The 15,285-nt window shown below is 34.3% G+C and overlaps 1 protein-coding gene across 7 annotated transcripts in view; it reads right to left on the bottom strand.

Moving 5' to 3' along the window:
* MGAT4C (MGAT4 family member C) overlaps nucleotides 1–15,285 on the bottom strand; it is a 738,623-nt gene that overhangs the window by 39,682 nt on the left and 683,656 nt on the right. For 4 of the 7 annotated variants that reach the window (XM_040491288.1, XM_040491290.1, XM_040491284.1 and 1 more), the window contains exon 2: nucleotides 10,254–10,303. The exons of the other annotated variants lie outside the window; for them this stretch is intronic. The gene's annotated coding sequence lies outside the window, so the exon portion shown is untranslated. The remainder of the gene's footprint in view (nucleotides 1–10,253; nucleotides 10,304–15,285) is intronic. 7 annotated transcript variants of the gene reach the window in all.

Genomic DNA, 15,285 nt, shown 5'->3' with positions numbered 1-15,285 from the left:
ACTTCAACAAATGTTTGTTAAATGAATATCTATTTCCAAAATAACATAACAACAATTAATATTTTTGGAGGATCATTATTCGCCAGGCACAGAGATATGTCCTTTGTAAATTTATGTATTTTATTTTTAAACTTACTCTAGAATAGATTGGCACAAAGAATTGATCGGTCTTAGGAGCCCTTGTTTGTAGCTACAGTGTTTTACTTAATTGCCATGCCACAACCACTCATTCCTACAGTTCATCTTCCATACTGTTATTAGCATTATTTTTCTAAAGATTTATTACAATTCTATTTACCCACTTGAAACCTTTCAATGACTTATAACTTCTTGTCATTCCATGTTGGGTGTATTACAACTTGGCTACAGCCTACATTTCTACTCTATTTTTCAGGGTTCCATTCCAAGAACCAATATCATAGCTGAAGAGCATACTTGCTTCCCAAATTATGCCACTCACTTTATCACGTGTGCCTTTGTTACTATTGTGGACTGTGCCCGCAATTACTTTCTCCCTGCCTGCTTAATTAACTTCTATTCATCTTTCAAACTCAATTCCAAATCTCCTCCTGCATCTAGTTGAAAGAGAGAATTTGGAAGCCAGATACATCTGAATTTTCATTCTGGACTGTCTACTTATGACTGTAATTTCAGGCAAGGTCTTAATCCTCAAGGTCTTTGCTGTAAAGTTAGCACATTAACACTTGATTTCAAGGGTTATTTCTTTGATTAAATGAGATAACAAAGCAATTAGAACTTGGTACACACTCAGAAAAAGTATATCAGATCAATGCCTTCTCCTGACATCATCAGTTGAATAGACTGCTCACATTAATTCCCATATCTATTTCAAAACTTACGGAAATTGTGTACTTTTAAATGTACAAATCTAACTGTGTGCCAGGTAGCAGGTGCCAGGGACCAAGTAGACTCTAAATAAGTAAATGCTGAATTTATTGATGATTCTAAGATAGAATCATATGTAATAAAAGTACTCTATACTTTCTTTAGCCAAATGTAATTTTTATGGATTATTTTTATTATTCTTCACTGCTAGTAATAAAGAGTTGATTCTGTGCTTACATAAGCTCTGTACGCCTTTTACATCAATAACACCACATATTTTTATTTGTCCAGCCTTGGAGTCAAACATTGAATTAAATAGAATGACTCAATAGATTAGAAAAGGTCTCCAGCTCTATCAAGACTTGTCATAGTTTAAGGCAAATGTAAATGTCAATGTCAGGTCAAAAAAGACAGAATCAAAAAGTAGTGTGAGTCTCGGGAAAGAAAGGAGTACTACAAACGGGGCATAGCCAATTCAAAGTGTGGGGCTGACTCTGCCATCACAAATGAGAATTAGACGGAAATGTTGCTGTTACAATATGATTTTGGTTTGCTTTGTAAATAGTCTAGGAACATACAAACTGCTATTCAACTACTTGGGGAGAGATCTGGACTGGTAAAACCATCAATCTTGTACTGTGTGAGCACACAATTTCTTTTCTGCGACTTGTGACAATCACAATTTCCTGCTTTACAAAATGTCAGGAGGCTGGGTCCCATAAAAAGAGGAAGTCAGAACTTGCTGAATATTTCTTGAAGATTATTAATTAATTTATTGTTTCTTTGGAATCATTTTCTTCAGGGAGGAGGGAACCACTTATCTAATTTAAAACTATTGTTCATGATATTAGTGATAACACTTTATTTACAGGTAATATGGAACCTTAAAAAACAGCTGTATTGAAATTCAATCCTGGCTTAGAGTTTTCCTTTTATTCATTGCTGAATGAGTGTCTCATTAACATTAAAAAGAACTGTGAATGCCTAATGATTATGACATAGAACATGTCTACGGGTTAATTTTAATTGCGTATAATTGTATTTGGATGAACAGTTTAGAAACAATCATCCAACAATAGTAACCACATTTCTTAATTACAAGTAGCAATTGACTTGGACAGACATTTGTTGTGCCTCTAACCCTATAAAAAGAGCACTCTGGAAATCTGAGTATATGTCTTCCTATGTTGGAAATATCATCTTTCATGACCACAACTTGCAAAGAGAAAAAAGAAAGAGATGACAATAGCTTTAAGTCATGTGCTACTTTACAGAAAAGACAAAGGAGGCTCAGATACTTAAACAACTTGCCCACATTCACTCAACTATTAAGTTATAGAATAAAAATTGATATTTACGTTTGTACATTTTGAAATCCAGTGCTAAGTAATGAAAAGAAAAAATTTTGTGTGACCCATTTGTATCATATTTGTGTGTTGTGGTCTGAATGATGTGTCTACTCCAGATTCATATATTGAAAATCTAATGCCCAAATTGATGGCATTAAGAGGTAGGGCTTTTGGAAGGTGATTAGGTAAGAAAAGTGGAGCTCTCATGAATGGGATTAAGAGCCCTTATAAAAGAGGCCCCAGAGAGCTAACTTGTTCCTTCCACCATGTAAGGATATGACTTGAAGTTTGCAACCCTGAAAAGGATCCTCACTTGCCCATGCTGGCACTGTGATCGTGGACTTCTAGCCTCCAGAACTGCAAGAAATACATGTCTGTTATTTATCAACTTTCCCATCTGTGGCATTTTGTTATAGCAGCCAGAATGGTCTAAGACATTGTGTCTGTAGATAGATACTGAAGTTGAAATCTGTTTGATTGTGGAATAAAAAGGATGTCAGTCTATGGCACAGATCTTCATTGGCTACGTATTTATGAGCTGAGGTTTATAACATGTCTTAATACTTGTAAGTATTACTATCTGTACAGGTGGTCCTACACAGATAAAGCTCATTAAATGGAAAAGTTTTCTGGTATCGATGACCAAGAAACACTTGCTGAGAAATCTACGATGAACAAAGTTTTGGGTTGCTTATTTTCAAAATAAGGTTGAAGAGGTAAAACCAAAAATTGATTAGGTGTAATACATATTTATGCATTGTTTTCAAATAGAATACTAATTACATTATAATCTGGAAAAAAAAAACATTTGTCATTTACTAGGGTTCAAAGCATACTTTATTGAATGAGAATATTCAAGCTATGAAGAAGTGTGAAGATTATTAGCCCAACCATAACTTTATGCAGAAGAAAAAAAAATCAATACTAGAGAGTCCAAGTGACTGATTTATTTTTTTAAGTTTATTTATTTTGAGAGAGACAGAGACAGCATGAGTCAGGTATGGGAAGAGAGAGGTAGACAGAGAATCCCAAGCAGTCTTGACCCTTTCAGCACAGAGTCCCATGCGGGGCTCAAACTCGTGAAATCCTGAGATTACGACCTGGAGCAGAAACCAAGAGTTGAACGCTTAACTGACTGAGCTACCCAGGCGTCCCCAAGTGATTGATTTAACTTGTTACTGATAGGACCGAGACTAGACTGAGGTTTCCCGATTGTCAATGTTATACAATTTGAAAGGGTTCGAATGACCTTAGAGTCTAAAATCATGGTGTTTCATGTTAGCCATTAAATTCAAAGTCACCAACTAAGGCATAAAACATGGATAATCAAATATGGGAGAAGTAGGACTTTCATGATACACTTAAGATTGATACCCTGTCTAAAATAGGTTTCACCGTAATCAGTGGTTTTCCCCATGTTATAAACAATTGTGCTTTTTCTATTGAGTACCAAAAGTAATCCTTTGGGGTTTAGGCCTCAGTCATGAAATAACATACATTTTATACTCTAGAATCACCCTCCCTTTGGTGAATAAGATGTTCATATGAAGGAGCTAAAAATAACTGAGGGAATAGTGACTTAAATCTCCCATTTCATTTTCAGGTTCACAGTGGGGTAGACCAAATGAAATGGTGAGCAAAACTGCCAGCATGCAAATGTATGTTAAAAGTTATTTCTGTTTCTCTCCTATTTCTCTCTCTCTCTGTTTTTTGCTGACTTTTTACAGGTTTATTTATTTTGAGTTAAATCTGCTTAAGATGTTCCTACACTTTAATGCATGAGAGCAAAATACTGCATAAATTTTTAAAGAGAGAGCAAGACTAGATTATAAATATGTATGAATATCAATATTCATATATTAATATCAATATGTATGAACATCAATAACAAAGCAACTTATCAATAGAAACAAGCCCACAACCCAGGAATTTCATGGCGACATCTGCAATAGTCAGTTAATGTAGGTTTACAACAATAGCCATTGAAGGAAGAATCTAGGTTCTAACAGGATTGGCTTGGTCCATGCAATAAGTAAAAAAATATATACATATATATATAGAGAGAGAGATAAATATCTAGATTTATTTTTAAATTAGAGTAGTAATAATGGGCTTTCATTATCACATGGCAACAATCCACTAGACCTGAATAATTGCTAATTCCATTTAGACAGGAAAGGTTCTCTCCAGTTTCCTGCAATCTCCTGTATCCCTGATTTCTTAATATTTCATTTTATTTATTTTATTTTTCCAATTTCTTAATATTTTAATATCGAACTGCATCACTCATTTATATTACCTATATGATTCTAGATATATGAGTATGCAACAGCTGATTCAGAAAGGGAGCTCAAGCTGAAAAAAAATTTTGGTATTTTTATCCTTAATAGTATGGTCATCTCTGAGATAGAGAGAGATGCAGCATACACACTTTAGCATTTTCCATCCTGTTAGAAAAGAGAAATAAAAATATCAGATGTGCCTTTCCTGGCTTAGTGTCATTAGATCTTTACTCAGCCAATCTTCTATTGAGTATTTTGATAATCAGAGAAAAGCATTCAGATTTCTTTTTTTTAAATTAATTTTTACAGTTTATTTTTGAGAGTTCTCAGGGGAAGGGGGTGGGCAGACAGAGAGGGAACCAGAGAATCCAAAGGAGGCTCTATGCTGTCAGCACAAAACCTGATGTGGGGATTGAACCCATGAACCGGTGAGATCATGACCTGAGCTGAAGTTGGATGCTCAGCAGACTGAGTCACCCAGGCACCTCTACCATTCTGATTTCTATATTTGTCTGCCTATAAGGAAGAAATGTGTTCAAGTGATGCATTTTGGCTATTTCTGGTCTCTGTGAAAGTGAATTTTGATGGCATATCTGTGGTATGCTTAGTATTACTTGGCTATAGTGAGAGATTTTGCTGATTATGCGTGTGTGTGTGTGTGTGTGTGTGTATCTTGAATAATACTTATACTTCTTATTATAAATTAAGAAATGAGCAAAATTGTCCGTAATTTCAATGTCTTAGGTATTTTATTTAGTATGAACCTATCTCTTAGGTCTGTTATATCTAAGACACTGGTTACACCTAAGCATTTACAGGGTAAAGCCAATGTTACTAATGAATTTTAGAGGGCAGCGCTATTATTTCTAAATATGTCTTCCAGATTTCTGGAGTATGTAGAACAAAGTTAAATTAATTGAAAGTGAGGCAATGAATTACTTTTACCTTATGTTTTTTGTGAATCTAGGTTGATTGGCTGACAAAATGTCACAAATTCTTTACCCTTCCTTGTACGTGTTCCCTCTTCAGCATGACTTTGCAACGTCTCCCATCAAGAGGTGTAGTCTCTTTCCCACACATGAATGCCAGCTGAATTTTTAATATATTTTGGCTAAAAGAATGCTCTAGAATTAATAGTGTGCAATTTTAAGCTTAGAACTCAGTAGGCCCTTCATGCTCCAACTCTCCCTCCTAGAACCCTTACTACCACAGAACAGGCCTGCCCTAGTTTTGCTTGAGGTGCAGAGACCACTCAGAAAAGGTTTTTTTTTTTTTGTTTGTTTCTGTGGCATTTCTCCATTATGAGAATAGAAGTTGTTCTTCAAGTAAGTCACTGTTCTTTGTCCCTCATGACATAATTCCTCTAGTATATTGCGTATTTATAAAGCCTTGAAATCCATAGACCATGGACACACTTTCATTATTGTCAGTAACAGAATCATTCTCAGCCTGATTATTTTATACTTACAAAATGGGCTTCCTCCTTTTCCAATACACATGCAAAAATATTGGTCAATATTGAGGTATTTAATCTATAAGGAAATATTTACTTCCTGATTTTATGCAAAGCAGTAATTTCTATGGAATGTGGAAACATAGAAGCTGAGAATTTTAACTAAGAGACTGTTCATAAAGGTTTTCTCATTTTGGTTTCAGGTTGAAGGTTGAAGACTCTCGATGGTGTTGTGATAATGCTGCCCTTGGAAAGGGGAAATTGCTCATAAATTTTATCATATTAAGATCAAAATTAAGACATTTTGAACTGAGAATGTTTCACTACTCTAACATTACATGAAGAAATAAAATCAAATGTAACAAGATGACTGACCAGTTCCTGAGGAGTCCATATTTATTGGAAAGAACAGACAGTAATGTGGGATCACATATCTACTGTGATGAAAGAATTATGAAGGGCTAACTTTTTCTGTAGGCTGATAGTTCATACTGCAACGCATGACCGTGCACTAAAATATCTCACTGGAGACTGGCTAATCCCACTGTATTTGTATAGCATACCTTCTCCTGCTTCATACGTTGTTATTAACTCTTTGGCTGAGCCATAGGAAGTGGAGCAGTGGCAATAAACAGAAAGTGTTCTAAAAGGGCTCTACCTCTCGATTTAATTAAAAGGAAAAATGGGAACACTTGGATGGCTCAGCCGGTTAAGCATCACACTCTTGATTTTGCTTCAGGTCATGATCTCACTGTTCGTGAGATGGAGCCCTGTGTCAGCTCTGCACGGACAGCCCAGATCTTCTTGGGTTTCTCTCTCTCTCTCTCTTTCACTCTCGCTCTCGCTCTTGCTCTCTGCCCCTACCCTTCTCTCTCAAATAAATAAACATTTTAAAAAAGGAAAAAGGAAAAAAAATTAAAAAAAAAAAAAAAGGGGCGCCTGGGTGGCACAGTCGGTTAAGCGTCCGACTTCAGCCAGGTCATGATCTCGCGGTCCGTGAGTTCGAGCCCCGCGTCAGGCTCTGGGCTGATGGCTCAGAGCCTGGAGCCTGTTTCCGATTCTGTGTCTCCCTCTCTCTCTGACCCTCCCCTGTTCATGCTCTGTCTCCCTCTGTTCCAAAAAAAAAAAAAACTTTAAAAAAAAAATTAAAAAAAAAAAAAAAAAAGGAAAAAGGAACCATATGCACTACAAATATTTGGGAAGACACAAATTACTGCTGATTCTAATTGTTCCTACATACCATTGTAAAAATAAAAATTGAGAAAATAAAATAGCTTATGAAAATGAACTCAGTACTGATGGATTAGAATTTAGTTTGAAAATCTCCTCCTTCTTCCCTCAAAGGACAGCCTGTTATAAATATAATTTTTTTTGCAGTGACATTTTCACATCTTTTTTGAAAATACAGACAAGAAAATAACATGTGGTACAGTTTAAGGTGAAATAAAAAGGATTTTATTGAAAAAAAACACATAACACATAAACATAATGTTATTTTCTACAAGTAAATCTGGCTGATTTAAACCAGTGTGAAAGTGCCAGCCTCCAAGGGTAGTAAACAGAAATTTTTGAAATGTTTACACCAGAAAGTGCCACCAACAGTGACTTTATATATACATCTTTCACATGAATAAAGAAAAGAAAACACTTGTGTATGTGCATTGCCATTTTTAGCTCCCTTTTCCAGCTACCATATGGGTAACTTCATTAGAGAGCCTGAATGTGTATTTTATGAATTGCCCACTTGGTTAAACAGTAAGCATTAATGATAATTACAAGAATCTCAAAGGCTATAAAATTAATATCGTGCATTTGAAGAGTCTAAGAGATTAGAAGAGGAACACAAATTATGCTTCTTTTATTTTCTTCAAAGGCAGATTCAAACAAAAACTGTACTCTCTTTCTCTTGACAGGGCTTAATAATTTAGCAAGATTAATGTGATAAAGTCCTTGCTTCAGGAAAGAGAAAGAAGTAACAGAAGCATATCAGAATGATGGAAGGGAAAGGTCAAAGACTAGGAAGGAAATTAGTTTGAATTAAAGTTTTAACAGATTTTTCTGCTAAATATTACCATTTACACTCTACCAAGTGTAAAGAATTAAGTATTAGCATCTTTATAGACCCACAACACTTGATTTTCTGCTTCAAGCCAGTATATTGAATCTTACAGCCAGAGTAAACTTGTGATGAAAAGATAAATACAATTAAAATAAAATTATGTACAAACACATCTGTATATGTATTTTTAAGAATCCTTGATCTGATATGAATAAAAAGGAAATCTGTAAAGACTAATATAAAAGTAAAAGCAGAAACCCTGAGAGGTAAGTAATCTCCAAAGCCAGCTTTCTAGGTGAGAACTTCTAGCAATTCTTAGAAAGCTTGAGCTACTCTTTTGACTGTTTCATGAGGAACAGAGTGAAAAGCATAATAGAAGTCCCTTCTCCAGATAAAATGAGAAATAAACCTCATGGGGAAAATAATTCTGAAATGATATCTTGTCCTAAGTGCTGGCTGGAGAGAAAAAACAAAGAATTAACAAGTTAGTCCTCATCACAGATCGGAAGTATGAACCCATGCTGTTTGTTGGGTTAAAAACTTAAAACAGAGCATTTAGCTGCCTCCTTGCCCCTGTCGGGGACTGGTAAAAGCAAGTACTGTACTTTAAGAATAGAACTCCAAATCTAGCCTTAAAGAATTCCCATCAATAATATTCCGCATATCTGAGATTGTATTCAAAAACAAAAACACACAAACAAAATAGGATTTTGTAAGTGAAAACAACCAGGAACAACAGAGAGTACAATCAAAACCACAGATTAGGGGTTTGGCTTGAACATAAGAAAAAGAAAGAAGAGACTATTAAATCTGTAAAACCCTCTAATGGAATTTGTTAACACAAGGGTATAAAAAAAGAATAAAATGAGATTAATTACAAGTCACAAATGTAGATTAACACAGTGAATTGGTTATAGATTCAAAGAACGTGGCATTAAGAAATTTATGTGATGGGGGCACCTTGGTGGCTAGTCGGTCAAGCATCCAGCTCCAGATTTCAGATTTCAGGTCAGTCATGATCTCATCGTTTAAGTTTGAGCCCCATCCCATGTCTGGCTTTGCACTTAGAGCACGAAGCCTGCTTGGGATTCTCTCTCTCTCCTTGTCTTTATGCCCTTCCCTGCCCTATCTTTCTTTTTTTCTTTCTTTTCTTTCTTTCTTTCTTTCTCTCAAAATAAATAAACTTAAAAATAAAAAAAAACTATGAAATGATTTGGAAAAAAATTAAGAGACATAAAGAATAGAGAAAAATGGAAGCGGCCACATTAAAAGAGATAATGACTGAGTAATTCCAGAATTGCTGAAAAAACATCTCTGCTCGGATACTGTAGGGCTAATAAATCTGAAGTGTGATATATAAAAACTGTACCTAGATTCATCATAACTAGCTTCAGAACACCAAAGATCAAGAGATTTTAAAAGCAGCCAGAGAAAAATAGCAAATTACAGACACAGGTATAGCAATTAGGCAGAGAGTTGACTTTCCAATAATAAATAGACTCCAGAAAACAGTGGAATAAAACCTTAAATGGTGTCAGAAAAATTATTGACAATCTAGACTCACATTCCAGGGATATTAATTTACTATAATGAGAGCAAAATACAGGTACTTTCAGACAAAAAAAAAAAAAAACAAAAGTGAATAATGTTCACTAAGAGAAAATTGAAAGAACATATTTCACAAAGGGAGATAAAGTGGAAGTTTTAATAAGAAGGAATGGAGCGAAAAGAAAGTGAGAAATATGTGAGTAAATCCTCCATAATATTAATTTACAAAACTATAATAATAATTTCAACTTTGGGAATAATAGAGCAAAAATACATATAACATTAACACAAAAATCTGGATGCCTCATGAGAATTAAGATATTCTAAGATACTTGTATTTTAGGAAGGAATTAAAGATATTAATACACCCTGGAAGGTACCTTAATTGTGTTAGTTGTATACTGTAATTTTGTTCTATGACCTTCTAGAACAAAGTTTTTCTTCTAGTTTTTTCTTCTAGTGTCAATATGTTTCCAAATTTAATTCAAAATATCAAAATACATGCTTTGATAAACTCGTAAATTTCCAATAAACATCCTCTAGAGTTTTTACTGTGAAAGTAGTAGTATTGAAAGAATAAAATCTGCTTACATAAAATTAATGAGCAAATAGCTCCAATTTAGGCATGAGTTTGACTTTATGAAGTAGCTTTGATAATATACAAAAAATTGTAGCTCCTCAGAATTTTACTGTGAGTGACAGATAACCAATCTCACCTTAAGAAAGAAGCTGTCATAATCTGTCCTGTACAGAAAATGTTGATACACTAGAAAAAAGAAAGTCCAGTATTACTAATATATTTCTCTGGTTTATTATTAATAAAAGTAAAATAAAAATATTCTAGATAATTTGTTATTTCCCATGCAGTTGCATTATGTTCATATTTATTAATATTTTCTAAATTGACAGAATATATACACATTTTAACTTTTTTGTATATCATAGCATATCCCTTTACATTAAGTAAAATTATTTAAAAGTAGTTAAATGCTTGAAATATATATTATACAATATAAAGATATATATATATCTTTTAACATTACAATTGCTTTTTTCAGGGTAGTAAATAAATTAGATATATTTTATAATATTTCATTTAAGCACAGGATTGTTTGCCTTTTGAAAATAACTTCAGTCCATATTACCTAGCTTCACTTCACCTAAAAAGTGCACAGGGTACTTTGTTACGAATGTCTACATTACTGATTTTTCCATCATGTATAAAGGCTTACAATATTCAAGAGAATGTTTTTGCTATAACATTAGAAATTCATTGCCTGGAACACAGTTTGCTACTGCAGTTCGCCATACCATGTAACAAGGTTATTCAGGAGAAAACTGTGCAGCTATAAGAAAATGAGAACATGAAGAGAAGTCTCTAAAGATAATGTCTTTATTTATTTATTTATTTTAAAAATTTTTTTTTTCAACTTTTTTTTTTTTTTGGGACAGTTTTTTTTTTTTTATGAACGGGGGAGGGGCAGAGAGAGAGGGAGACACAGAATCAGAAACAGGCTCCAGGCTCTGAGCCATCAGCCCAGAGCCTGACGTGGGGCTCGAACTCCCGGACCACGAGATCGTGACCTGGCTGAAGTCTGACGCTCAACCGACTGCGCCACCCAGGCGCCCCTAAAGATAATGTCTTTAAAAGTCATGTGGGCATTCTTTGAGCAAAGATATTTTGAGTAACAAATATGTTGTTATTTTGCATTACTTTTCTTGACTACACTTAAAAGTACTATTTATATATATATTTTAAAAATTCAGTGCTTCTCCGGGCTATGTAGTTACTTCCAAGGAGACAATAATGTTATCTTCTGGAGTTTGAAAATTCATATGCTCTTAAAGCACAAATTCCTCTGCCTCGCCTGGTATCTCCATTAGTTCTTTGGGTTTTTCTTTTTTCATCTCTGTTTAGATGTTCTGTGGTCAATTACATACTCACCTTCACTGGGATATCTGTAGTTTTCCTCCATTTTTAATACTGTAGCTCTCACATATGGCAAGAATAGTTGCAATTCTAGATTGATCTTTTAAAGTTTATTTCTCCATTTTGTGAGAGAGAGAGTATGTGCACCTACCCGAGCGGGGGAGGGGCACAGAGAGAGGGAGATCTTATAGTCATGAGATCATGACCTGAGCCAAAATCAAGAGTTGGTCACTCTATGGACTGTGACATTCAGGCGTCCCACAGGTTGATCTTTAAAATGGTAGTAGTCATTCTGATCATCTTATTTCAAATAAACTTATTTGTCAATATGGAGGTATTACCACTCAATCATTAGGGTCAGGCAGAAAGGAGGTGGCATTTAAAGAGGTCTCACTGTAGGGGAGCCTGTGTGGTTTAGTTGGTTAAGCGTCTGACTTCTGCTCAGGTCATGATCTCATGGTTAGTTCCAGCCCTAAATGGGGCTCTGTGCCGACAGCTCAGAGCCTGGAGCCTGTTTTGGATTCTGTGTCTCCTTCTGTCCCTCCTCTGCTCTTGCTTTCTCTCTTTCTCAAAAATAAATACACATTAACAAAAATTAAAAAAAAAGAGGCCTCACTATAGATTCCAAGAAATTTGGTCTGCAGAACACTGTAACAGTAAGTCAAGTTTTAACAAGCTTTTGGTATTTGGCCACAACAAGGCATTTGGACTATGGGCTTTATGTTTTTAAATTTATGGATGGAACACATTGGTGATAGGAGTCCAGACACTAGAAGTGGTAATCAGATGATCAGGCAATCATGAAAGAACTGTATGTGTTTTGAAAATTGTATAACATCCTTCAAGACCTGGATGTCTTATAATGTCTTGTAATGATCTATGCCTTCTGACTGTTTCCACTCACTAGTGATCTGACCTTATATTTCAAGATAGATTTTAACAGATCTGATTTTTTTTACAGTAAGAACTGATGAATTTTCTGAAAGGCTGATTAACAAATGGAATCTGATGATTTAACCTTGTATGCAGATCACTAAATGGAAACTGAAACATACACTGAAAACACAAGACCTGGGCTTATTAGTGGTTTATAAGGATTATATTTGGCTGATAATTGCTCATGTATTCTAAGGAAAAATATCACAGAGGTGTACCTGAGAAGAGATATACATGAAACAAAATATTCAATTAAGTAAAGGGTAATTAAGTAAAGATAATTTCTCTGAGTGTATTAAGTCATATGTTTTCTTTTTATAAATATTATTTTGATATAAAAATAATGTTATTACTATGAGAATTTATCCTATTTGATATTTAACATACTAGATGGCACTATTGATGTAGCTTAAATTATAATATATATGAGTGATTTTTCTTCTTTCTGAGGCATTATTATGAACAATAGTTAATTTTATATACTTCTGTTCTTTATTGTGATTAAATATTTTGAATCATGTTACAAATAATTTTGTTAGCACAGAAATTTCAAAGAATTAAAAAAATTAGTTGGTGGAATTATTTTATTATTTTTGACCATTTCCAATATTCAAGCTTCAAATATTTAACATAGATATTTAAATATATAACATATAAATATACATTTTTAAATATATAATGTAATTATTCAGCCTGTCATAATAGCAAACTTCATTTCTGTGTAAAGTGAAAGCATATATTGGAAAAAATCTCAAGGTAAGGCTAATCAACTAAGCATTCTACAGGGAGATAGTAACCCTAAAAACACCTATAAACTTGTAATGGTTATGGAAGGATTTTCAAGACAACAAGATGTCATCAGATTAAAAATATCTGTATGTTGATTTTCTGAAAAAATTCAGAGTTCCTTGTTACTGATAAATATTTGAATACATACTCAACACATCCTAAATTTTTGGATAAATAAATTGCTTCAGTTACACAAATGTCAGCTATTACTATACTGCATGTTAAATAATAATAAATGTGTACTTTCTGTACTATTCCCAAGCAGTTTTCTTCATGGGCACAGGAGCAGCTCCAAGAGTCAAATCAACCACACAACATCACTCAGTGAAATTTACGGCAGATAAGGAACACAAAACATGAGGGAAAATGAAAGGCGGAAAAATTACCTTTCTCAAAAAAAATCTATGCTCATCTGAATCTTAAATCATATATTCTTTTCCCTTCATATCATTCTTGATAGGAATCTTACAGAAAAAAAAAAATTCGTTAAAAGTGACTGTGCTTCACTGTCAAGAAAAACCTATGGTCAGGGATATACTGAATTCCCAAAGCTTTCATCATTAATATTTTATGAGTCTCACTGATCTGTCCTATATAGAAGAAACATTTATCTTTCATTTGTGCAAGCACTGCCTGCTGAGGAATAGATTTCATCTGTAAGCTGGGTGGTGAAATGAAAACGGCAGCAAAAGTAAGAGGAAGCAAAGTGTTCACTTGATTTCTTTTACTAGAGTCTGGCTGCACTTTACTGGAGTTGCAGAGTCAGCCAAGCAAAGTGAAAGATATTTGGGGAACTATGAAGAGTGTCAGTTCTGGGCCAATATACTTTGTTCTGCCCATGTGAATGCCCATGTGTTAGTTGACTTCTAAAGGAAATGATTAGCCACGGTGACTTTTGTTGTTGTTGTTATTGTAACTTAAACCTTTACAACAAAGTCTGGTGCCTACAGCATTTGGGAAATCATTTGCTCAGTCTTGAAAATTGTGTTCCTTATAGATGAGATGACTAAAAGGCAAATTGGTGATCTTCCAACACTTCAGAGTGAAAAAGCTAGATGTTTTCCCTCTCGGTAGCATGTGGCTTGCCATGTAGGCTCACCTAGGACACTGGAGCTGAGAATTCCCTGTGGACATCCACAGAAAACATCGACAGAAAAGTCAAACAGAGAAGAGGGCCCAGAACACTCTGTCACAGTCAAAAAGCACATTGGACGTCGTCTATTAGGTTCACTTAGAGCACAGGTCCATCTAGAGTTACAGGAAGTAGAGTATGGTTCCCTCATGTGATTGAAAAGATAATCTCTGGAGAAATGTATGTAGTGTAAAATGTATGTAGGAAAAACAAGCAAACAAAAAAACCTCCTGGTTTTGAATGAAACCAGGTTTCTCTGGTAGAAAATACACAATTCAAAGCTATATGAAACAACTGTGCTTCTTTTCTTCAGAGCTCTTACCTCAATTTTTAACTACATATTACCTAGTATGATTATTTAACATCTTTCTGATCTCTTAGAATAAAAATTAGACCCTGTTTATTTTGGTTCACAATTGTATCCCCAGAGTCTTATACACTGTTGGCAGATAATAGGTGTTCAGTACGTTTTTGTTAAAATATTTGCATATTTTTCATTTTCATCAGTGCCTGCTAGCATGTTTTACATCATAAGCCTTAATAATGTTTTTGGTGAGAGTAATGATTTATTCAAACTGCAGCTACAAATTATAAATCTACATAAAGAACTATGTTAGAAATAAGTTGATAGTAATTAGTCTAAGATTAGTTTCTGGGTCACAAAGAGTTAACCATTTAGTTGAGGAATAAAGTATATGTGAACAATTATACATAATTTGAATTATTAGTGACAAGATATTAGCTCTAATTGTAAATAGGTACCAGACACACAGAAATGAAAATACATTCCTGATAAAGAGAACTCTATGAGTAAATACATTGGAGTGAAAAGGATATAAACCACAAATTATAAAAGGTGTTGATAAGAATGAGAGTTTAGAATGTCCAAGAGAACACCACCTTATCTATAAGTGCCAACTAAACCTATTTCTCCCGTTGGTTCGTCTGTTTAGATTCTGTA

This window comes from Herpailurus yagouaroundi, unplaced genomic scaffold, assembly GCF_014898765.1.
Source record: "Herpailurus yagouaroundi ecotype Mexico unplaced genomic scaffold, PumYag 182, whole genome shotgun sequence".
Taxonomy (NCBI): domain Eukaryota; kingdom Metazoa; phylum Chordata; class Mammalia; order Carnivora; family Felidae; genus Herpailurus; species Herpailurus yagouaroundi.
Note: the sequence above shows the minus strand (reverse complement) of the source record. Positions and strands in the feature narration are given on the sequence as shown.